General features: G+C 41.6%; 1 long non-coding RNA gene across 3 annotated transcripts in view; it reads left to right on the top strand.

Moving 5' to 3' along the window:
• Window positions 1-16,530, top strand: part of LOC101683827 — a 45,221-nt gene extending 28,691 nt beyond the window's left edge. For all 3 annotated transcript variants that reach the window (XR_006601328.1, XR_006601327.1, XR_200598.3), the window contains exons 2-3: window positions 15,038-15,110; window positions 15,433-16,530. This is a non-coding gene — a long non-coding RNA (uncharacterized LOC101683827). The remainder of the gene's footprint in view (window positions 1-15,037; window positions 15,111-15,432) is intronic.
• Window positions 16,531-23,834: the final 7,304 nt, after the last annotated feature.

Below are 23,834 nucleotides of genomic sequence, written 5' to 3'. Positions count from 1 at the left end.
TTATCTACACGAATGTTAATAGGTAGGTTTCAAGGACGCCTGGGTGGCTCAGTAGGTTAGATAGCTGCTTTCAGCTCGGGTCACAATCCCAGAGTCCTGGGATCGTGGATCCCCTGCATTGGGCTCCTTCCTCAGTGGGGAGCCTGCTTCTCCCTCTCCCTCTGCCTACCTCTCTGCCTCCTTGTTCTATCTGTCTGTCAAATAAATAAATAAAATCTTTTAAAAAATTAGTTAGGTTTCAACTATTCCAGTGTGCTGGCCAGGTGGATTGCCAACTAATCCAATTGTACCCCTGGTTTAAAGGACATATGTATATGAAAAAGTCATTAACAGAGATTGCATGGATCCTAAGTATCTTCAAGACCAGTTAGGCTTGTTTCACTGGCTTCTTGGATTCATACAACTCTGGAACAGAAATACAGGGAAACCTTCATAGGGCTGGCTAATTTGAGGGAAGAACAATATAAACCAAGATATGTCAGAATTATAGAATATTGTACGTAACCTGCCATATAGAAAATATTTACATAAACCAGGGACCAATACTCTGTGGCCAAGACCTCATAACGGGGTCTCCTTTAATGAGTAGACCAGGATGCTCTGCAATCGTTTCATTAATTGTCAGAAACAGTCATTACTGGAGTGTTTGAAAGCAGTTTGTTTTCTTAAGATTAATCACCCCCTGCAAAGCTCACTTAATTAGATTTGTAAACTCTCACTTCACCAAAGGAAAAGTTAAGCCAGTTCTCCATTTTGGAATTATCAAATGTTTCAAAGGTACAAGGTCCAAATCAACTATATTTTCCTGGAACAACTTAATAAATATATGAGTTAAGGGATAATAACAATGATTCCTACTGCTCTGCTCCTGTAAACCATAACTGATTTTATAATCTTTTCTCTAGTCCCCTTGAAAATAAAACAGAGCTATACAAAATTAAAAAAAAAAAAAATTCCACTTCATTGTGGGAACAATAGAATTTCCATTGAGATGGAGAAATACTATGTTCTTTGACCTAAAGAATGAAGTGAATATTTCGATTTGCTTGCAAGTCCAGAGAACGGGCCTCACAGAAGCTGCAGGACGATCTTGGGAAAGGTCATGCAGTCCCTTTTCTTGTACCTAGGCAGAGCACTTCCGTGCTATCACAGAATCGACATTATTCAAAGCCCAGTACAGCTCTAACCCAGCACTTACATGCTCCCGAGAAGCATTTCATTGCTCCACTAAGACAAAGGAGGTCAAGGAAAGGGAAGGAATGGAGAGATAGGAATTTGTATTTTGCAACTGGCATAAGACAATATGGAGTGAGTATGGGATCCAAAGATTAGGAAACGGTAAATATCTAGTAAGGGAAGTGGTAAAGTTTGCTGTGCAAATGGGTCTTTCCATTTCTGCCACTACTTTTGTGGCTCTTCCTATTCATGTGCGCCCCACATCTTTCCATGAAGGCTTTGAAGTGGCATTAATATCGGACATGTAAAACAAAATGAATTCTTTTACTCCTCTTACTCTCACTCCAGACCCCAGCTATAGAATTGCTCACAGCAAGAAATTTCTGGCAGTGGAACTAATCTTTTACTAGTTTTATGATTAACGCAATAACACACATAAAAATCCCTTGCTTTCTTTTTCCTATGTAGATAATATTGGTCCAGAAAAAGACAGCCCTTTTTCCCTCTCTCCAAATATCAAAATCAGTTTTTGCCACATAAATACGGCCTAACTGATCCACCTATCAACCATATTTAAACGATATTCAAACATGAGTCTACAACTTCTCTTGGAAGCCTATTCCTTGTGGTTGCTGAAAGGATAGTGTGAAAACTTTTTATTGTTTTAGATCGGACCTCCCAAGCCTGACTGTGAATTTTTATGCCTAAGTACCTAAAATATTCCAAGAAAAACATAGCCCAAACCACCACATTTTGCTTGCTTTCAGGTTCAAACCCTATAAAACCACCACATTTTGTATGGTTTCCACCCCAAACCATAAGTTGGCATGGGATTCCACTAGATGCTCTGTTCAGGTCTAATTGAGATGTTTACCAACTTTGACAACATTTTTGGCTAACTTGTCACTAATTTGGAATGCAGGTGAAGCAAGCTGAGTTCTCAGCAATCATTTCTTCATTTGGATCCCTTTCCTTGACAACCTCTCCTGCCCCCACCACCCAGCTGGGGGCCCAGAGCTATAGCATTGTCCTGGATCAGTCATTGTTACTTCCTCTGTGACGTTCTACTCATGTTTGCCTTGCCTCAGACCTTACTCTTCCCTTCAGAACTTATTTCTGTGTATTATTCCCTCAGGTTGTGCACTTTGCAGCTAATTGGCTAAATACATTTTTGCGAAGGTGTTCATAGATTGAAAAATTCTTAGGGAATGCATACAGCACTAGGTTGTAAGGTCCTTCTGGGCAGGCATGGTCTCTTGCTGACTGTTTGGAGTTGCCAGATCACATACAAGATTTTAATTTGCTAAATCTGGCAACCCTATGACTCTTGTATTTCCATCTTCTAGAAACCCCCACACAGCAGATGCTCAATAAATAATGGTTGACTGAATGACTGAATGAAAGTAGTTTGGGGTATATATCTTGGGATATTTTGATTTGCTCTAAATTATATCGCATAGGAAGTTGGCTTACCATGTAGGCCTGGAGCTGTTTTCTATGATCTCAGACCTCTGTGTTTTTGATGGGGATTGAGGTAGGCCAATTCTGCATTTTGTGTGACCATTTTCTTAGAAGGACATCCTTCTTTCTTGGAAGAGCTGGTGGGATATAAGGGGGTGAGGAGGGACACCTGGGTGGTCCAGATGGTTAAAGTGTCTGCCTTTGGCTCAGGTCATGATCTCCAAGGTCCTGGGATTGACCCAATGTCAGGCTCCCAGCTCAGTGGGGAGTCTGCTTCTTCCTCTCCCTCTGCCTCTCCCCCTGCTTGTGCACTCTCCATAATTCTCTCTCAAATGAATAAATCTTTTAAAGGGGGGTGGTGGTGAGGAAAAGAATACCTGCTGTTAGCTCCTAGTTCACTATGAAAGGGCAATCTCAAACAATTGAGTTGGAAAGCCTTGAGGGAGTGGGGAATCTTATTGCTGTCATTCTTTCCTTACCAGAAGTGGGATCTCCCTTGATAACCACAAATATACAAATAGGAGCCTCCTGGGAGTTCACAGGTACTGGGAGGAGAAGTAATAATAGCAGTTTGGACTGACTAGAATCTTTTATAAATAGTCGTAGGGCTCCCAGAATCATCATCATGAGAATTCTTAAGGGAAGGGGAAATACTATCTCAACATATTTATTTTATAATTATGTTAAATTACCAATTATATTTGTTGCTGAAACTACTGTAAAATCAAAAGGGTGCTCTTTAAGAGTGAGGGGTCACTGGATATAAAGGCAGTGTTGACATTTTTTCTTCCTTTATTACATCTACTCTTCCTTTAGGAAGTTTCTAGAACATTCCCAGCACTTTATTAAGCTTCTCCTTGTATTGGTCAGTCAGTATCTCTCTGAAAAATGTGGCTTGGAAGGTTAAGAAATCGTGAGTGAAGTGCTTGCTCTAAGGTTCCTGAATCCATCAGGTATTAGCAATGTTGCCTGTTAATATAGAGTTGTGACTAAAGCTCATGGCAGATGTGTCTTTCTGTATTAGCCGTTGCCAAAAGACAACGGAAATACTTTAACTTTGAGACAAATCAACTCTGAGCCAGACTGAGCCCAGAATTCACATTTCCACCCACATTTTCTTCTGTTTTGTGAGTGAATTATCTCTGATGCTCATTTATCTGATTTCTAGAATCTACTACTGTCCTCAGGCACATTGTCAGATAGAGGAAAACTATGTGCTGTCTGGCTACTGAAATCCGTTCCTCTAACAAAACAAGGTCAAAATGACTTAAAAGTCTCATCTAAGAAGAATGCTCTCAAAGGTGTAGAATTTTGGTTTTCTATGCCTGATGGTTAAAAATGTGGGTTTCGCAAATGAATAAACGAACCAACAGCAGCAGAAACAGACCCATAAATAACAGAGAACAAACTGGATAGGACAAAATGGGTGAAGGGGAGTGGGAGGTATAGACTTCCAGTTCCGGAGTAAGTCAGGGGGATAAAAGGCATAGGGAATATTAGGGTTGTATGGTGACAAATGGTAATTATACTGGTGGTAGGCATAGTATAGCGCCTAGAATTGTGGACTCACTATGTTTTGTACACCTGAAAGTAATGTAACATTATGTGTCAACTATAGTTCAACAACAACAACAAAAAGGAAAAACAAGGAAAAGAAAATGATGGGATATTTTTGTAAATGTGGGCTTTGGAGTCCAAGCTACCTCAGATGGAATCCTGGATCTGTCTCTTCAGTAGCTTGAATCAAGTTGCTCTGCTCTTCTAAATTCTCTTTTCCTAGTATGGAAAAGGAAGATAATTATAGTATCTACTGCATAAGATGATTAGAATTAAATGATCTATTACACAGAGAGTTAGCCCGTACATAGTAAGCGCTCAACAAATGACAGCCATTATTATTCGAAGTCTGGAATAGAAGATTTTCTTTTTAAATAGACTCTCAGAATGTTGCTGTTCAACAAACACACCCATGTGGCCTGGATTCTGCTTGTGGGCCCTGATGGAAACTGTGGCAGTAATGTCCCCACACCTGGCCGGCCACATTCCTGGCTCTTCCCCTGAATGTCCAGCTTCTGGTTTAACTGGAAGTTAGGACACAGGGTCAGGATATGCTTGCACCCTCTTTCATAGCCAAGACTAGAGCCCAGCAGAAGGGTGGGTGATCCCTGTTGCCAATCCCAGGCTTCTGAAATTCCTGGCTGCTTCTCTTTACCTTTCAGAGGGTGGGTGTTTTGGGGACAGTACATTCCCAGCACTGTAGAGGCAGTAGCTGAGCCCACTGCCTGGGGCTGTGCTGGGTTTCGGCCCTGCCCCCAAACTTCCAGCGCTCTTCTGGCTCACCCAGAAGTTCAGGTGTGGGGCGGCGGGTGGTGTGTGTTGGCCTGGGAGAGTGGGTGGGGTGCAGTGGAAAATACTTGAGCAATGAGTCTAGAGGCCCTGGGGAATTTTTTTTTTTTTCTTTTTTGGTTTTGTTTTGGGTTTTGGTTTTTACATGGAATTTTACTTGATGCCATTTTTCCCTTCTACCTCTTCGGAGTTTCCCAAGGGTTCCATCCCACCAGGCTTGTAAAGGTCCCCGCAGGGGACTTGTGAAGAGATTAGAAGAAGGGAGAAGTCGAGATGAGTCGGTCATCCCTTCAGCAGCCTCTCTTCTAGCAGCTCTCTGATGTTCTCTCTCTCCCTAGTATGTTTGCCCTTTTTACTCTTTTCATTGCTAGCTATCTACAGAAACAGAACCTGAGCTTAAAAAGCTGAGGGAACCTCAAAATTCTTGTGTTTTTTTTTGAATCTCTGTTCACGCTTCTAGTCCTGTCTTCCATTCTCTATGCTATTCTTCTTTTTTAGAACATAGGACAAGGGAGTTTTTCAGAAGGCGATCAGAAAAAACAGAGGGAAATCAGGCAGTAAAGTAAGGAAGATAGAGAGGAGAAGGAAGGGGGCGGTGAGTCCCTCGATCCCAAGTGAACAGGAAATGGTCCTGAGTTAATATGGAGCTGGCAAGGCTTTCTGTCTTATTTAAACTAGAGAAAGGAATTTGCTGAAATTTGATAAAATTGGAAAGAAAAATCCAAGAGGGGACCTCCCCACACAAGACTGGTGTTAATATTAAACCACTCAGCATGTTGAGGAAGTCTGGCCATATGGCTGCAGATGACCTATCCAGATGGACTCAAGGGATTAAAATTATCTCCTGATATTGGTATGTGTGTGTGTGTGTGTGTAGTGAGAGCTATGTGTATTTTATATATAAGGTAGGAAATATGAAAAAGCCAACCTTAATCATAATGAGTATGGGGGAAATACAGAAAGGTAATAAAAGGGTATAAACGTCCAGCAATAAGACTAGTAGGTTCTGAGGATTTAATGTATAACATGGCGACTACAGTTGGTAACACTGTGTTGTATAATTAAACCTAAATTCTGAGCAAAAAAAAAAAAAAGATAAATATGTGAGGTGATGGATGTGTTAGTTAAGTAGACGGGGACCCTTTCATCATGTACATGTATAGCAAATCACCGTGGTGTACACTTTAACTGTCTTACAATTTTATTTTGTAAATTATACCTCAATATATTATTGAGCTAAAAAAATTATTAAGAAGAATAAATGTGGGACACCAGGGTGGATCAGTGGGTTCAACCTCTGCCTTCAGCTGAGGTCATATCAGGGTCTTGGAATCAAGCTCCACATCGGGCGCTCTGCTCAGCAGGGAGCCTTCTTCCCCCTCTCTCTTTGTCTGCCTCTCGGCCTACTTGTGATCTCTCTCTCCCTGTCAAATAAATAAAATCTTTAAAATGGAAGAGTAAATGTTTTCTTTTCACAGGATTGATTATATATATATATATATATATATATATATATATATATATATATATGAAAGATTTTATTTATTTATTTATTTGACGGAGAGAGGGAGAGAGAACAAGCAGGGGGAGCGGCAGGCAGAGGGAGAGGGAGAAGCAGGCTTCCCACTGAGCAGGGAGCCCATGTGGAGCTCAATCCCAGGACCCTGAATCATTACCTGAGTCATGCAGATGCTTAACTGACTGAGCCACCCAGACATCCCTGAAGGGGAAGTTCTAAGGAAAAGTTATTTGCTTATTTTAGCATCCTTATTGTCTTGGTGGCGATCTGATTTAGAAATCCACTCCCACTTTTCTCTTGAAACTAAACTCCCAGAATATTCTAATTAAGATGATTCTTTTGGTCCCCATTTACTGAGCACTTCTGGTCAGGCTTTTAGCTATGCCGGGGCTCAGTACTTGTCACAGGTGATACCACTTAATGCTTACACAGCCCAGAGACATAGGACCTGACTGTTGTGTACAGCAGCCTGCGCATTGCCAGGACTCGTACATCTTCAACAACAGCAGCAACAGCTGCGAGAGGAATCCAAGGACCAATTTGTTGGAATAAAGCAGAACAGGGCTGTCCCATATGGCAGATAGATCTCAGATGGCTTTATTAGATGTAGGATGATTTTTCTTGTAGCCTAAGGGCTTTCTGGAGAGAATCTGAAATCTTTTGACTATGCCCACATCATTGCCAGATGTGGATCCTAGGGAAATAGAACTTCTCCGTGCGTGTGTGTGTGTGTGTGTATGTGCACATGCGTGCACGTGTGTGTGTAAAAGTGGCAAATCCTGGTTCCCATAACAAGTTTCAGTTCATGTCACTTTCACTTTCTTAGGAAAAAATTTCTTCTTGAGCCTTTCAAATATGTTATGGGTCAGATCATGTTCACCAAAATGTAAAACCAGTGGCAGTAAAATAATGATAAAACATGGTAATTTCATAAAGGGCCTGTTAGTCTTGTGTTCTAATAGTAGGATGTAATGGAGTGCTCCACCGAAACTTAAAAATTCATAATGATTACTGATACCATTAATCAGAATGCCATGCGAACAGCTCAGGGATCTGTTGTATTAAGCTGTCATGTGGTTGCAATCATACCTTTTTAACCGCCATCAGAGGTAACTGTCAGCAACACCATGTCTTCTCCGCAGTCTATTGCAGCGTCAGGTCCCCAGGGTTCCATCCTGAGTCCAAGGTGATTTGTACGGTACGCTAATGACCTGCTGATTGTCTGCACAAAAGCGTACTCGTACACTGTTCAGGCAACACTGTGATTCCACACAAAAGCAAAGGACTGTCTGGTGTCAAAATAGTACCATAGTCTAACTTTGATAAAGGTTTTTTAACTGACTACAAGGCACTATTTGGTGCTAACGCATGTGGCAGAAATAATGTTTATTCAAATAACTAACAAGTTGGCAGCAGGGGAAATTTCAGGAATATGTGTGTGTGTGTGTGTGTGTGTGTGTGTGTGTGTGAAAAGGATGCTATTTGATAGCTGTTTCTGGCTCAACTTTTGGTTCTAATTTTGAAAGGCATAGAAACTAGCAAATATCTTTGTTTCAGTTAGATATTTATTCATGTTGGTAATTACTAATGCACATTTTAAGTAATGTCAATGAAGGATTTTCTTCCTAGGGAGCGAAAATATGTGGTGAATATTATATTGATCTATTTTCCTATTATCTTTTGACCTACCTCTCTGGGCTGTTTCAGGGAGCAAGTTTGGGGCTGTAGAGAGCCAGGCACAGCCATCTCAATACCCTTTCGTGGGCCGAACTCTCCCAGGGTATCTCCCCTCTAAACCTGAGGACAGAGAAGAGAAGTGATGGAACAGAGTCCAGGGACGGAAAAATGGAAAACCACTGAAAATCATAGCCTGCTCCTCTCTTTGCCTGCTCCCCTGCTCTGCTGGCTACAGTCTGGCCAATACATGTGGCTTGCTCCTTCCTATGGGGACTTGTCACCAAGTCATTTATCTGTTTAGTGATGGAGGAGAATTCCTGCTGAGACTTTGACCCGGATTCCAAAGCTAGATTCCAAGACTTGACTTGTTTGTTTGTTTCTTCATTAATTTGTTTCTGCTTTCACCCATTTAGTGACTGTTTTAAACCTGTCGTTATATACCAGGCACTATGCTAACCATCAGGATGATAATGATGAATAAGATTTGGCTTCAGCTCTCACGCCCCTTGTCCTGTAGGAGTCAACTGGCCATAACCAAATGCTAAGAGACTGTCAAGGAGCCCTTGTCAGCTCTGTTCTGAGAGAGATTAAAGAGAATGTGAGTTGCAAATGTTGACAAAATGAAAGCTCTTCCACTAGACTGTAAGCTTGTTTAGGGCAAGAAGCAAGTCTCGTCCTTGGAATTATTTATAGCTCTGAGTTCAGGAAGGACACAGAGCCTATGTTCTATAAAACGTTGTTGAACTTTTTGGAATTTTGGAATTGGAATTGAATTTTGGAATTTGGAAAAGAATCTTCAGCAATGGACAGTAAGTTGCAGATGCCAAGAGTAGAGGCTTTGGGGTCAGCTAGGTGTTTGGTCTCTACTCAGTAACCAGTAATGGCTCTCACTCCATCAAATTTATTTGTCCATTTCAAAACATATGTGTTTAACCCCTGCGATGTGTCAGTGCAGATGCTCAGTGTTGTGGATTCAAGAGTGAAGAAAACGGAAATAGGATCTTTCTTCATATAGCTCGTGGTAGAAGGGATATGGGGATCTCAGAACAGATAAAAGAGATTTCCAATAAGGCATGTTAATTTTTGTGAGAAAGGAGTCCTACTGTTGCCCAGGAGTCATTCTTGGTGACTGCCAAGGGTAGGGGTTCGATGGTCAGGGAGATGAGTGCTCAAGCCCATATGGATAGTGTGTCAAGCCCTGGAGATGAAAATGATCATGGCGCATTCCAAGGACTTAACTATATATTCAGTCATTGAATTGTCACCTACAAAGAGAGGAGCTTGAGATGAAGCTGGGGAGGTGAGTGGGTCCAGACCCTGAATAGCCTTGTAGGGAGTGCTCAGTGGTCTGGATGCCACTGAAGACTAAAGGGAATTTATTGAAGGGATTGAAACGGGCAGTGCCGCAATGAAATTTGCATTTTGGATCTACTTCTTGGGCTACGTAGCAGCTGGAGGATGGTGGAGGTGAGAAACATGCTAGTTAGGAAGACTTCTGCAGAAATCCAGGTGGAAGATGGTCCGTAGTGACTTAGGTATTATGGAAAATGCTTAAGCTTGAGAATCCAGTAAGACTTGGCTCTAAAGTTTAACTATCTTTGTGACTATTTACTAAGTAATTATTTTACATAAGTCCCACACTTTCTTCTGCAAAATGGAATAATTTTGCCTATCTGTTGAGGAACTTAAGTGGGATACTGTAACTAAGTTGCCAGATATTCCATGACACACACTTCTTGTCCTGTAATAGTCCTCCTTCCTCTTCACTTGTATTTCTTCTCCTTAATGTCCAACTGGGTGCTTTTATTTTTTTTAATTTTTTCAAGATTTTATTTTTAAGAACTCTCTACACCCAATGTGGGGCTTGAACTCACAATCCCCAAGATCAAGCATTGCAAGCGCCACTGACTGACCCAGCCAGGCTCTCCCAACTTTGTCCTTTTAAATAGGATCTTTTGTTGCTGTTTTTGGTCCTTTTTGTTCCTGGACCATGTGTATGGAGAAAGGCACTCCCTTTCCTTCTGCCTTTGTGAATATTGTAGTTCTCCCAGAGTGTTCTGGGCCATTACAAGGTTACCTCTGAAGTTGCTTCTGTGGAACACTTCATTCTGGTCTGTGTGTTGTTACAACCAATGAAAACCAAGCTTGGTAAAGATGAAAATCTTTGCTCCCTTCCCTTCTGGAACTTTATGGTAACTGCATTCTCCTCCTCATACCCTCGGAATGCAGCTTTGGTATTATCTTTGGCTGTCCTCGGGGCTGCTTCTTAAGCACTTGTGGAGAGAAAACTTTGTATTTTTTTCATAGAATAGACCTTATTTTCACTTGGAGGATATTCCAAAATCCTGTCATATTTTCCCTTCTGACATCTCTAAAACTCATCTTTTCCCACTGGTCTCCAGTAGCTAAAATCCTTTCCCATATTTTGGACCTCTTTTTCTTCTTCTCCTTATAAATACCTCCATTGTGGTCTCTATTCTTAAGTTCTGTCTCTGTTAAAGCAATCTCTTTGGTGCCTTCATTACAACGTCTTTTTAAAATGCTCTTTTCAGTTTCTCTCATTTGCATTAAATCTGGACTTTAGGGAAGCACACTGCTCTTCCTTGCCTGATTTTTCCCCTTCCTGGTTTTTATATTTCTTCTTAATTTCTTTCTTTCTTTCTTTTTTTTTTTAAAGATTACTTATTTATTTATTTGACAGACAGAGATCACAAGTAGGCAGAGAGGCAGGCAGAGAGAGAGAGAGAGAAAGAGAGGAGGAAGCAGGCTCCCCGCTGAGCAGAGAGCCCGATGTGGGGCTCGATCCCAGGACCCTGGGATCATGACCTGAGCCGAAGGCAGAGGCTTTAATCCACTGAGCCACCCAGGTGTCCCTCTTCTTAATTTCTTAATACCTGACCTCCTTATATGTGTTCATTTTATTTTTCTCATTCACTTTTTTGTTTTCTTAGGCAGCTTTCAAGGTGTGTCCTCCCTAGCCAAGAACATTTTCTTTTCCTTTTTACATGCCAAACCCAGCCTCAAACAAGTTGTATCCCCAAACTCCTCTCTTGTTCTTTTCATAGATTTCTTCCTCATTTGCTAATGTCTCCCCCTTCATGATATTGGCCTTTTCTTTATCAAGTGATGTCATTGCTACATAATTGAGTATATATATGCTCTTTTCATATAAGCAGATCTATCGCTTTCTAAGGACAGTCTATGCTATTAATTGACTTAGGTCTATTCTCTCACTTCTAATGCGACTACCTTGAAGTTGACAGCTACCTGCCATTTTGTCTCACCGCCTCAGCTCACTCTCTCAGCTATTCTGCCCTTAACATCATTCTCAGGATGTCTTTCTGATCCAATGTCTTTCTTTTCTTAAACAAAACAGAAAAAAACAACAAAGCTCCTGGCTTTCCCTGGCCTGCAGAATGAGATTTACTATCCTTAGGTGTGCATCAAGAATCTTCATACCTTGGTCCCTCCTCACCATTCCACATTCTGCCTGTCACTTTTTGCCCCAAATCCTAAATTCCAGTCACATGGAACAACTTGAGGAAGCAATTTACTATATACATAAGTTGAGCATGAACTCTGACAGACCAAATTCAGATTCAGAATTCTTTCCGATTTTTAAAAAAAATAATCGAGTGGGACTAATAATAGCTACCTTTTAAAAAAAATTCTCCTTTTTTCTCTCAAAGAATTTATTTATTCATTTATTTGAGAGAGAGAGAGAGAGAGAGAGAGAATGCATGGCGGTGGGGGGAGGGGCAACGGGAGAGGGAGAAGCAGACAATTCCAAGCAGACTCTGAGCGCAGAGTTAAACATGGGACCTGATCCTGAGACCACGACCCTGAACTGAAAACAAGAGTCAGACACCCAACTGACTAAGTCACCCAGGTGCCCCATTTTGCTTTTTTTTTTTTTTTTTTCTTTTTACACCAAAAGATTTCATGTAAAAATCTTTCTTTCTGGTTTCTTTCAGAAACTATGGCAATACTGCATCATATTCCCACTTGGCAGCAGAGGGTTGGAGTTGAATGGTGGCTGCCCTTTTAGATGAAAAAAGGCTTTTCTCTAATTTGCGAGGTTCTGTCACTCTGTTTTGTGTCAACATTGAGGCAAAGTGTCATTTATCATTGCTCTTGTGTTTTGTTTGCCTTATAGTATTACGAGAGAATTGTACCACATCTCTACAGATAAGTAAGAGATGGGCAGATGCTATTTTGTATTTCAAGAAACACATGGGGCCTACTTTACACTTCGTCCTCCTGGTCCCAGCAGACAATCTGAATTTGGCTCTATCCAACTGGCTTAGCCGTAGGGCCTGTGTTCAAATCCTCGTTCCATTGCTTGTTAGCTGTGTGGCTTTGGACATGTTACATAAGCATTCTCTGCCTAACCTTCCACCACGGTCATATGTACCTCACAGAGTTTTTGTGAAGATTATGTGAGATAATCTATGTAGAGAGTTTAGCAGAAAAATTAGACCATGGAAAGAATAAGTCTTAGCTATGTTTTTATTATGTCTTATTATTATTATTATTATTCTGTTTTCCCAAAATCTAATAATGGGACTACCAGAATCATGAAGGACTGATAATTTGATTTGGGGTAGATTCTTTTGGTGCCTACTTGGCCATGTCTTTCTAGCTATTACTTTTGTCACTTACTGGCTATGGGCCTGGTCAAGTTGTTTAACCTCACTATTGCTCCATTTTGTCATCTGTAAAATGTTAACAAGAACAGTGTGATAATGGTATCCACATCATTGGTTATGATGTATCATTTGAGATAAACATGTGCTGTGTATGGCAGGCGTCTGCCACATAAGAAGTATGCAGCAAATGGTAGCCATTATTGTCATCGGCTTCTCTGGCCACATTTTGCCTCTGTTGCCCAAGGGAAGTGGTCTGGTAGTGGTGAGGACGCAGGGAGCCTGGTGATCCACCAGTGTGTGATATGTGGTACCCACACATCTATATGGGCTGCTCAAGAATTGAAGTAGAATTTGCATATCATAAAATTCACTCTCTTAGGGGCACCTGGGTGGCTCAGTGGGTTAAGCCGCTGCCTTCGGCTCAGGTCATGATCTCAGAGTCCTGGGATCGAGCCCCGCATCAGGCTCTCTGCTCAGCAGGGAGTCTGCTTCCTCCTCTCTCTGCCTGCCTCTCTGCCTGCTTGTGATCTCCGTCTGTCAAATAAATAAATAAAATCTTTAAAAAAAAAATTCACTCTCTTAAAATGCATAATCAAGGTTGCTTTAGGTTGTATAATCATCACAACTAATTCCAGAATGTTTTCATCAAACCGATAACCATTAGCTATCATCCCTCAAGCCTTGCCCCTAGCCCTTGGCAATCACTAAAACACTTTCTGTTTCCATGGATTTGCTGGTGTCTGTCTTCAGGACTCTGACTTGCGCCCTAATTGTCAAGAGCCCTTTGATATCTGAGCTTGCAAGGATGTCCTAAGAGCAGCCTTTCAGGGGGACCTTCCAGCAGGTTCCATAGTGCTAATATTCAGAGGGGTGATAAACACAGCAGAGGGGTGGTTCCAGCCCCCAACAAAGCAGGCTCCCCCGGGGAACCACTTAACATTCCTGTGCCTCCCATGGACTTACTGAGCCAGACTTTTCCCCAGGAAGGGGAAATTACTACTCAGGTATTACCCAAATACTTCTTTAGAGTTTGAAGAACACAATACTCCTGTCTAGAACAAAGACAATGTGTTGTGCTAACAAAGCTTTACTTGGGCTGGGCTGCGAACTGGGACTTAAGCTCAGTCTCATCCCTGCCTTCAGTCAGTCTCTTTGTGACACTAGTAAGCCACTCATCTTTTAGTTTGCTTCTTTGTCAAGTGAGGGGTTTGGAGGAGGGCAGATACCTGGAATGCAGACATGATCATTGGTATCTGGAAGAGGCTTCTCTATAGGCATAAACATCAGTTCTGAAGAATCCTCTTCATGTGTTCTGAGTAAAACCGCTTACTCATTCTGGGCTTAGCAGCTGTCCACCGCGTTTGGCAAGGAGGCGAAGTTGCTGAAGCCCACTGTTTGGAGTTTTGGTGGTCAGTGTGCAGTCATGTTGAGATTAAACCAGAAGTATGGGAAGCCCCTCCTCTTTCCTTGCTCACCTTCCCTTCTCTCTTCTTCCCATATTCCAGTAATTAAGATTGCAAGTATTTTTAAATTGCAAACAGCCCATGGGAATGTTAAAGCCACCAGGTACTCATACTCTGGTATGAAATACTCAGATCTAACAATTGAAGACCTTAGGTTTAAGCTAGTCTCTGTCATATTAAGGACATTTGGGTTCCTGGAGCCTGAGGAAGGGGACAGAATGGTACATCAAAGGAGAATGTTAGTCGGGGCGCATGGGTGGCTCAGTGGGTTAAAACCTCTGCCTTCAACTCAGGTCATAATCCCAGGGTCCTGGGATTGAGCCCCCTGTCCGGCTCTCTGCTCAGCAGGGAGCCTGCTTCCCCGCCTCTCTCTCTCTGCCTACCTCTCTGCCTACTTGTGATCTCTGTCTGTCAAATTAAAAAAAAAAAAAAAAACAAAAAAAAACTTTAAAAAGGAGAATGTTAGTCAAAGACAATTCCTGATGTGAGTTTTTCTCAGTACCTGGGCAGTGGCACTCTAATACATCTCCTGTGATGCTTTTAGTGGAGATGCCCTAAGTTAGTGCTGCTTCATCTAGACTGTCTTTGTGTTAGGTTCTTATCATTCTGTCTTATTTTGTTAATGACTCAGAATCAGTCATTTTGGATGCCAGGAACTGAGTAAAGCTTGGGTGACTGTACTTCTAATTTTTCATAGGGTCTTAAATCTTTTGTCGCCAAATATCATTTATTCATTTCTCTCTTAGGTCACAGAATCACAACTCCATTCAGGTCAGCTCCGCGAAGTGCTGTGAAGAAGCAGCAGCGTTCTTGGATTCTGTGAGCTCTCTTTCCTTTTTCCCTCATATGTCCCTCCCAAGCCCACTCATTCTACATGCTTTCTGCAAGCAGATTCACTCGTATTTAACTGCAATTACATTTTTTTCCACCTTCTTTGTTAAAGCAAAATAAATGAAGAAATAGAGACTCCTTAGGCATACTTTGTGTGTCCCTGTAGTCTCTGCCTCATTGTTTGGAAAACCACAGACTTCATCTAGATGCCAATGCATCCGTCATCGGGGTTTGGTTAAGTGGTGTATTTACCAAGATCTTTACTTGAGCAGTGGCTTAACTTTTTAATCTTTGATTTATAATTTTACAGTTGCTGAGACAGAAGGAAACGCATTTCTTTGGAGGAGCATGACATTTTCTACGTCGCTTCCTATCCCTGTCACTGAACTTCCTGAATCCTGGCCCCAGACACCATCAAGAGGACCTTCTGGATAGCCTACCTATCCCCTGAGAGAGGAGGAACATCAACTGTGGTTTCTAACTAGACTGCCTTCTTCATTTCAAGTAATGGCTGCCATCAGGGTCAGATTAAAGACAGACCAGTTGGACCACTGCTTGGAGGACTAACCTATAAGGGCACCAAAATGACCACAGAGTGCTAAAACATTCACAGAAATATACAGAGAGGAAAACAATACTAGCACTTATTTTAGGGAGAATTCTGTGTGGAATTGGAAGGAATGGTTTGATAAATTCCTTAGGGGTAGAAAGTAAGGCATAATCAAATATAGAGGAGCATGGGGTTGTTTTACTACAGGGCTTCTATTTGTCCTATTCAGATATATAATTTGGGTGCCCCATCTGGATTGTTTGTGACCATGGAGGGTAGGCAGACACCCTCACTGGTCCTCTGGCTTGGTTCTTCCCCACGCAGAGCTCAGCTTGTCCTTGAATAAAGATTTGGCAAGTAGTGGTTTTAAGGAAACACCAATTTATTTATTAGCCTACATGTCTCGACATTCTAGGGCTTGAAAATGAAAACATAATCAGACTATCTTCCAGTTCTAGGATGTTAGCCCTTAGTATGTCTTCATTCATTTGAGGGCAAAGATGAACCAACACAGTAGATCAAGTCAAATGGAGCCTGAATTCCCTGCTTATGGGCTGGATGATCAGCCTCTGTGTCAAGTTAATTTGATCAGTGGAGACACTAGGTAGAGCTGAGATCTTTAAAAATATTTGGCTGAAGGGTGATATTATTGATTATTTGTAGATGAAGATGTCAAGGAACATTCATAGAATCATGAAATATGGAACTGCGGGTCACATTAAAAAAATTCAACAAGTAGTTAAGTATCTACTGGACACTGGAGACAGGTGTAAGATAGATATGGTTTCAGGGCATCTGGGTGGCTTAGTTGGTTTAGCATCCAACTCTTGATTTTGGCTCAGGTCATGATCTCAAGATTGTGAAATTGAACCCCACATTGGGCTGCACTGAGCTTGGAGCCTGCTTGGGATTCTCTCTCTTCCTCTCCCTCTGCCCCTACGTGGCTCTCTAAATGAATGAATGAATGAATGAATGAATGAATGAATGAATAAGATAAACATGTTTCTTACATTCTAGCTTTCTCTTGGATGTGAAGAGCAGTGGCCACAGCAAACAAATGGACACAATGATATTCCTGAGTCAAGGATTACAGTTGTTATAGCAATTCTTATTGCCTTAATCCAGCCTAGTGAGCACCCATTTGTAAGACCTGTAAGTCTGCATTCTGTAATTGCTCTGTGAACCTGCCTAGACTGTTTCTCTAGCAAGCTGTATAAAATCCCATGGTACCAGAGGAAGGGGTTAGGTTTAGTTAGGGCTTCTGGGGGAGAGAGCTATCAAGTGATATGGGTCAGAAAATATGAAGGGATAGAATTTGGGAAGCAGCTATTGCTTCTGTCTGATGTGGAGAAATTGCATGATGAAAAATGTTAGGCTGGGAACTCTGAGACCCAGATCTTTATTTTAATACTAATGAGCCATGTGACTGTGGGCAAGTCATATCACATTCCATTTGGAGGCCTCTTAGGTGATCTAAGACCCCTTCCAGCTCTAAAAATGCTAACATCAGGTCCCAGTCTACTGGACAACTGCCCAGTTTCTAACTCAACTTATCTTAAGCTGATAGGTCAAGCAAATCTGCAATACTCACTTGACTGAGTTTTTGTTTTTGTTTTTGTTTTTTGGAGGAGTATTTATCAACCTTATAGAATACAATGAATCTGGGGCACCTGGGTGGCTCAGATGGCTGGGTGGCTCATCTACCTTTGGCTCAGGTCATGATCTCCGGGTCCTGGGATAGAGCCCCATATCTGGCTCCCTGCTCCCAGGGGCCTGCTTCCCACCTCCACCTCTCCCCCTGCTTGAACTCTCTGTGCCTCTCTCTCTCTCTCTCTCTCTCTCAGATGAGTATATAAAATCTTAAAAAAAAGAAAAATGAATACAATGGGTCTGCTTAGGAGTTGAGTAGGTCCTAGAAACATTCCCTGTAGAGCTCACAGAGGATTTACCCTCCTCTACTCTTTCTCCCATCTGTGCCTTTCTCCCTCTCTTTTCCTTGACCACACTTCCACTGAGCATATACCATGTGGAACATACCAGGTGTGTGCTAGGTTTGGAGATACAAGCTAAACCTGACAGTTTCCCCCACTCCAGAAGTGTTCATAGGAGAGGGTACAAAACCCTCCTTCCTTTCATCTGCTGGCTTTTCTTTTGGTGAGGATCACCCATGTCTTAAGGGACTGGAAGCCCCACCAGGGTAACCAGTTAAAGGAAGATGACCCATGCTTCTCAGGCAATTCTGAGGTGCCTTGACATCCACCTCTATGTAATCACTTAGGCCCAGGGTTACCATGAAAAGATCTATGTTCAGATATAAGGAAGAGACAATCATTTACTTCTTGGAATAAATCTGTAGAGGGACAGCCCTCCATACGGTGATGGCCACTGTCTGCAACCATCTCTGCTCAGATGGGGAGAATCCGGGTGACTATGTACTAAACGTTAAAAAAACTTCTTTCAATAAATAGACATCTTTCATGTATACTGTGCTTCATATATTCATTATAGCTGGTGACCTCTTTAAATACATATAGTTTCTCTCTTTCAAGATCAGAAGGCTGATAGGACTTTGAAGAGGAACAAAGGGCTTGGTAACCCACATAAGTGGAAAGTTGACCCTGCAATAATTGACAGCATATTCAAATATTTCAGTGAGCGTTACTCCCATTAAGCAAAAGCAGTATCAGTAAATTTACATGACTCTAAACATTCTAATGAAAAAGGCACATTCTTTTTCTTCCTTATGTGCTAAAGAAACTGTAGTAGAAAAGGAAACATTCTGTGGGCCATCTCCGATTTCTAAATATGTGGTTACTGGTCCTTATGAAGGACAAAAACTACATATGATGGGATGGTCTTTCCAACTCCGATTTGCATAACCTGAAGTCTTATAGCTCCAGGCACTGAACTCAAAGCCATTTGTTTTCTTTATCCCTTTGGAAGAAAATAAAAATCTTATTTTTCCAAGCAATTAAAACCCTTCTGCTTCAGCTAGGATGAAAGAATTAGGAGTTCTGTCTCCTTGTACATAATTGCATGTTTCATCTTTGTTGTTTAATGATTGACAGAAAACTGATAAACTGAGACATCTCTGAATCAGGGTTGAATGTACTGTCTTGGTGAGCTCCATTGCTAATTTGTTTGACTATTTTTTAGCATTTCTTACTGTGTAATAGAAAGGTTTATTAAATATGAGGGGTGCAAAGCTTTCTGAATACTAATGAACTTATTTGCCAAAACTTAAGTGTTCCTTCTTTTCAGTGAATGCCTGTCTCATTAAACAGGATCCAAATTGAATAATGAAGAAAATTAGACTATACCGTACCCTCCAGAGACACTGTGTGTGAACTGTGAATGAATAGTGAGGGAAGAAAGAGGTCATATTTAGAAAAAAAAAAAAAGAGTAGATGATTTGGATCCTCTAAGAAAGGATTAACTCAGAGAAATCCACTTGTTTTCAAAGAAATATACTCATAGTAATTTAATGAGCAGGATTTCCCACTGCACAAGTGGGTACCTTGTTCCTTACCTTTGTCGAACTTAAAATGAGAGTGAAGTCATAATCATATGGCAATGCATGCTAGGTTTCAATGGTTACAATTTACTAACTTTATCCCAGTGTAAGGCACCCCATACCTGTGATGGAATGAACACAGATCTCTAGAGGAGTATAATAGGGAGATGGAGTTTGAGAAATTGCCCCAATGCTTCCTTTTAGAGCAATGCAATGAGGCTATCCCTTGATTGATATCTTTACTTCCATTGCCTTTGTGTTATTAATAAAGTTGATCAGGATCCCCTTCTCTTGCCAGCATGTGAAGGGCACTGCAGGAGCAAGATGGCTGCCCTCTAGGCAAGGGACACAGGCTGGGAGAACTTCAGCAGCCACACAAACTGTTAAATATGGTCAGGAACAGACTGTATGGATAAATTAAAGTGATCAAGGGAAAGTGAACGAGAATATGAAGATGAGACTGTGGAAAGCCAGGAATTCATTCCTGTCAGAATTTGAATAGGAAGATATCCACTGGAAAAGAAGGAGGTAAGGAGGGACCCTAAGGTAGAGAAAATAAAGAGAAGAATGGATGTTTCCAGAGCTTGTTAAAATTAATGATCCTGAGGTTTCAGGAGGAAGAAAGGAAGATCAAGAAAAAGAGAAGTCTCTGAAGCCTGTGAAGTTTCAAAAACAAAACACAATTTTTTTTTTAACTAAAATCATACTCTTCTTAGAAAAGAGGCTGAGCATTAACAGAAAGTTTGATGACAGTGGGTTTGTAGTTAGGAATTTACTTTTAATCTCCAAGAGAAGTGTTACGTGACAAAGATTCAAAAGACAATGTGTTTTTTTGGCTATCATTCAGGGCATCAGTAGAAAGGGGGAAAAAGAATGGTCAATGCATCTCAGATAAATACCAACAAACTGTGCAATATTTCATTTGAGATTTGTATTCTTCCCAATTAAGTTTGGAAAAAAGAGAGAGAGAGAGAGAGAGAGAGGAGGGGAGGGGGCAGAGAGACGTAGTGTATTTGATTGCCTCTGTGGGAAGACTTGAGAATTACAAACTTGAATGTTTGTAACTCAACATTCCTTACTCCCTTGAAGTGAAAATTCGCTATTAAAAATTAAGTAAACAGAGAGTCTGGGGACATTAAGATTCTTCGCCATCATTTCAAATCATGATCTGCTCCCTCGGAAAAAAAAAGAAGCTGGGACTCGGAAAGTAGGGAGGCGAGGGGAAAGGGACTGATGCAGGAAGGGGAATGAATACTGCAAACCCAGTAAGACTATACAGTTCGTGGGAAAATGAAATGAACAACAGAGTTTGAAGGATAAGCAGATAATGAGGAATGTGAGATAAGACGACATTTATAGGTTTACTTATTTATTTGAGAAAGAGAGAGCGAGTGAGCTCGGAGCGGGACAGGTGGGCAGAGGAGAAGGGAGGGAGAGAATCCCAAGCAGACTCTTGCTGAGTGCAGAGCCTGAGGTGGGGGCAGGGGCTGCTCCATGCGGGTTCCATGCCAGGATCCATCCCACAACCCCAAGATCATGACCTGAGCCGAAATCAAGAGGTGGGCGCTTAACTATCTGAGCCACCCAGGTGCCCCAAGAGATAAAAAGACATTTAAACATTGGGAAATTACTAAGGAAAGTGAGAAGGAATGAGGAATTAATGTGGAAATGTGAGGAAAGGAGGAAGTAACTGGAATGAGAAACAAAATGTGGCTAATGGCTGTAAAGGACAAGTTTGGACTCTCAATGGCATGTTCCTTAACCTTTGGAGAGCACACACGACCTAGAAATAAAAGAGAAAAAGATGGAAAGAGTTCACGGTTAACACGAAATCATGAGGACAATAAAAGAAGCAATGTGCATCATCAGTCCTCAAGAACAAAAGCATTTCTAGAGAACTGTATGAGTCTATGTTCTCCGTTCTTCTATGAGCGCAATCCTCTGCATCTTTTACAAAAGGTTGATTTATGAAATGAGTGCTATTAAAGAAAATAAAAGATAAGCTTTATTAAGAGAAGTTGAAGAAATGATTACACCTAAAACAACTGAAGTGGGGACTCAGCAAGCAAAAAAATGTGAAATGTGGCCACTCCAGGAGAGAACTGAAGATAACGGATTCAAATAGCAATGCGGGCAGCGAAAAGGAAGGAAGTTGTAACTGTTGTAAATATTTTAGAATATATTTTTCCACAACAGTTTTTTTTTTCTTCTTAGAATGACTGAGATTAAGCTAAAAGCTTCTGGGTATTGCTTTAAACACTGGATGAGAGGATTTATAGCAATTCAAGTATTCCCAATAGTAGAAATAACATTAATTTTTCAAGACGACTAATATCTGGAACAGATCTAAATGCCTGTGATTATCCTTTGCTTTCTTGTGTTTGTGCAGGGGATTCCTTTCAGCCAGACAGTACCAGACCCCCTTCGGAGGGAAGCTGATAAAGTAATTTAGGTGGAAAGGCCTAATGAGATAATGATGCTAAGGCCAGTTAACACCTAATAAGAACATAACCACCAGGGATGATATTGTTGCTTATTAATTATAATGATGATGTGGAGGAAAGAGACAAGGTGGCACTCATTTAGCAGAGAGCACTCAGGAGTAAAGCTGTTTTCCCAAAGGGCAAGATGCAGTCAGTTCGAGTTAGAAGTAGGGCAACATTTAGCAGAGTTGGAAATTTATGGCCATTGGGTTATCCTGGTGACCGCAGAACTGGAGGCCAAGTAGGAGGCAACAGACGCCTTCCTGAGGTGACCCTGGGCCGGAGTGGAGATTGCTGTGGTTGAGGGTCAGGCCAGGCACGGAGGCAGAGACTCCAGGCTGATTTTTGGGGGCAGTCTGCTTGCCTTAGATTCCACAGTGGTCATTCGTGGGCAGACGGGCTGGTGTCCAGAACTAGACTGGGCGGCCTTTCCCTTTCCACTCCGCTCGGTCCTGTGAATCAGACCCATGATGCAACTCTTCAGTCAGGGCTGGAGCCTTGTACTATTAGGAGAGTCCAGAAGATCCTCTGGTCCTGTATCTAGAGGCGCAGATCTAATTTAAGGTTGCTTGGTGTTCATCTGCCTCTGCTCTGTTTCCTAAATTCTCTGTGGGTCTGGGCACCTGTGTGTTCACCCAGGACAGGGGAATTGTAGGATCAGTTCACTGCAGATATACCATCTGTATTAATCACATGGCAGGAGTCAAGAATGTGAGGAAGAAACAGCCATGTGAAAAAACATGGAGCTTTTGGAAATCTTGTGAGTCCTTAAGGGAGGCGAAGAAACTGGAAATTCAGGACCAGGTTGGGGGGAGCAGATTTGCGACCCAGGAACGACCCTGAAACTCCCCTTCCTATTCACATCTTTCCCCTCACCACCTGGGTCTTGATCTGGATCTGGATCCTACACCCTATGTCATCATCACTCACTTCTCTCTGGGTCTGGGGACACCACATCTGCAATGATGGGGGTGGTTTTCCACACCTTTCTTTATTAGCTGCACAAATGCCATTTCACAGGATTTTTCTTGTTCTGTCATAGAAAGGAAATAACATTCTCATCATTAATTTGTTAAAGCAAGTATATTTAATTTTTATTAAATGTGTGGTTTGTGAATGGCAAGAAGTGAAAAGAGATGAACTGGAAGACAGAAAGTGTACCTCTAGTCCTGGCCCTTATCCATATCAGCCCTGTAACCCTGGGTAAATCTCTTGCTTTTATGAGCTTCAGCTTCCTTGTACATAAAGCAAAGGGTTGGTAAGGGTAATCTTTAGGGTTTTACAGCCATTTCCAGCCTTCAAATTCTATACTTATGTATGTATGTTCATAAGAATCCTTCTATTGTATCTTTATGAGAAAAGCAATTGGTAAACTCCTAGGGTGATAAATATTGCCTTAAATCCGTAATTCAGAGTGAACAATAAAGGTTGAGGTTACCAATGAGCGGCAGAACTATTTTTTAAGCACTAACTATGTGGCAGCCACATGCCAACCTTAAAGGCAGGTAAGTAAGGCTTTACAGGTGAGCAAACAAAGGCTTCAGTAATTGAAATAGGATCATTCAAGATCATTTAGTTAATAAGGGGGTGGAGCCAACATTCCAACCCAGGTTTCCCTGAAATGGAAACCTTTGACCTGGATCCTCACTGTGTGTATCCTCCTCAATTTAGAACCCAATACTGGGTTGTCCCATACCTGATGGCACCGAAGTTTTCTTCAGTCACAGTTGTTCTTAATAGTGGATGGAAGGAAGAGCAAGGTAGGGAATGGTCTGAAAAATGTCCCCAGTTGATTCTCATACACACATCTTTGTGCCTCCACATGCCCTTTGAGACCTCACCCAGGCAGAGTCATACCAACATAATTACAGAAACGATGCCTTCCTGGGAAACCTGCTGCACCGTGCAGTTCTCATTTCTATTTCTCTCAACATGGCTTTGAGGTAGGAAAGGGAATCGGACACAATTATTTCTCCTGTCTTCCATGTGGGAAACTGAAAAAAAGAGAATTGATCAATGCAACTTCATGCACTCAGTGGTCACAGAACTGACATGAGGGCTCACACCTTAAACTCCAGCCACCACAAGACACTGTCTTTTAGCCAATTCTATTAATAATGTATTTTACATAAAGGAAATATGTCATTTTGTTCCCCCTTGGAGTT

The sequence above is a fragment of the Mustela putorius genome, unplaced genomic scaffold, assembly GCF_011764305.1.
Source record: "Mustela putorius furo isolate JIRA1106 unplaced genomic scaffold, ASM1176430v1.1 tig00003845_pilon_pilon_pilon, whole genome shotgun sequence".
Classification (NCBI taxonomy): Eukaryota; Metazoa; Chordata; class Mammalia; order Carnivora; family Mustelidae; genus Mustela; species Mustela putorius.
The sequence above is the reverse complement of the archived record's forward strand: the minus strand, read 5'-3'. Positions and strand labels throughout refer to the sequence as shown.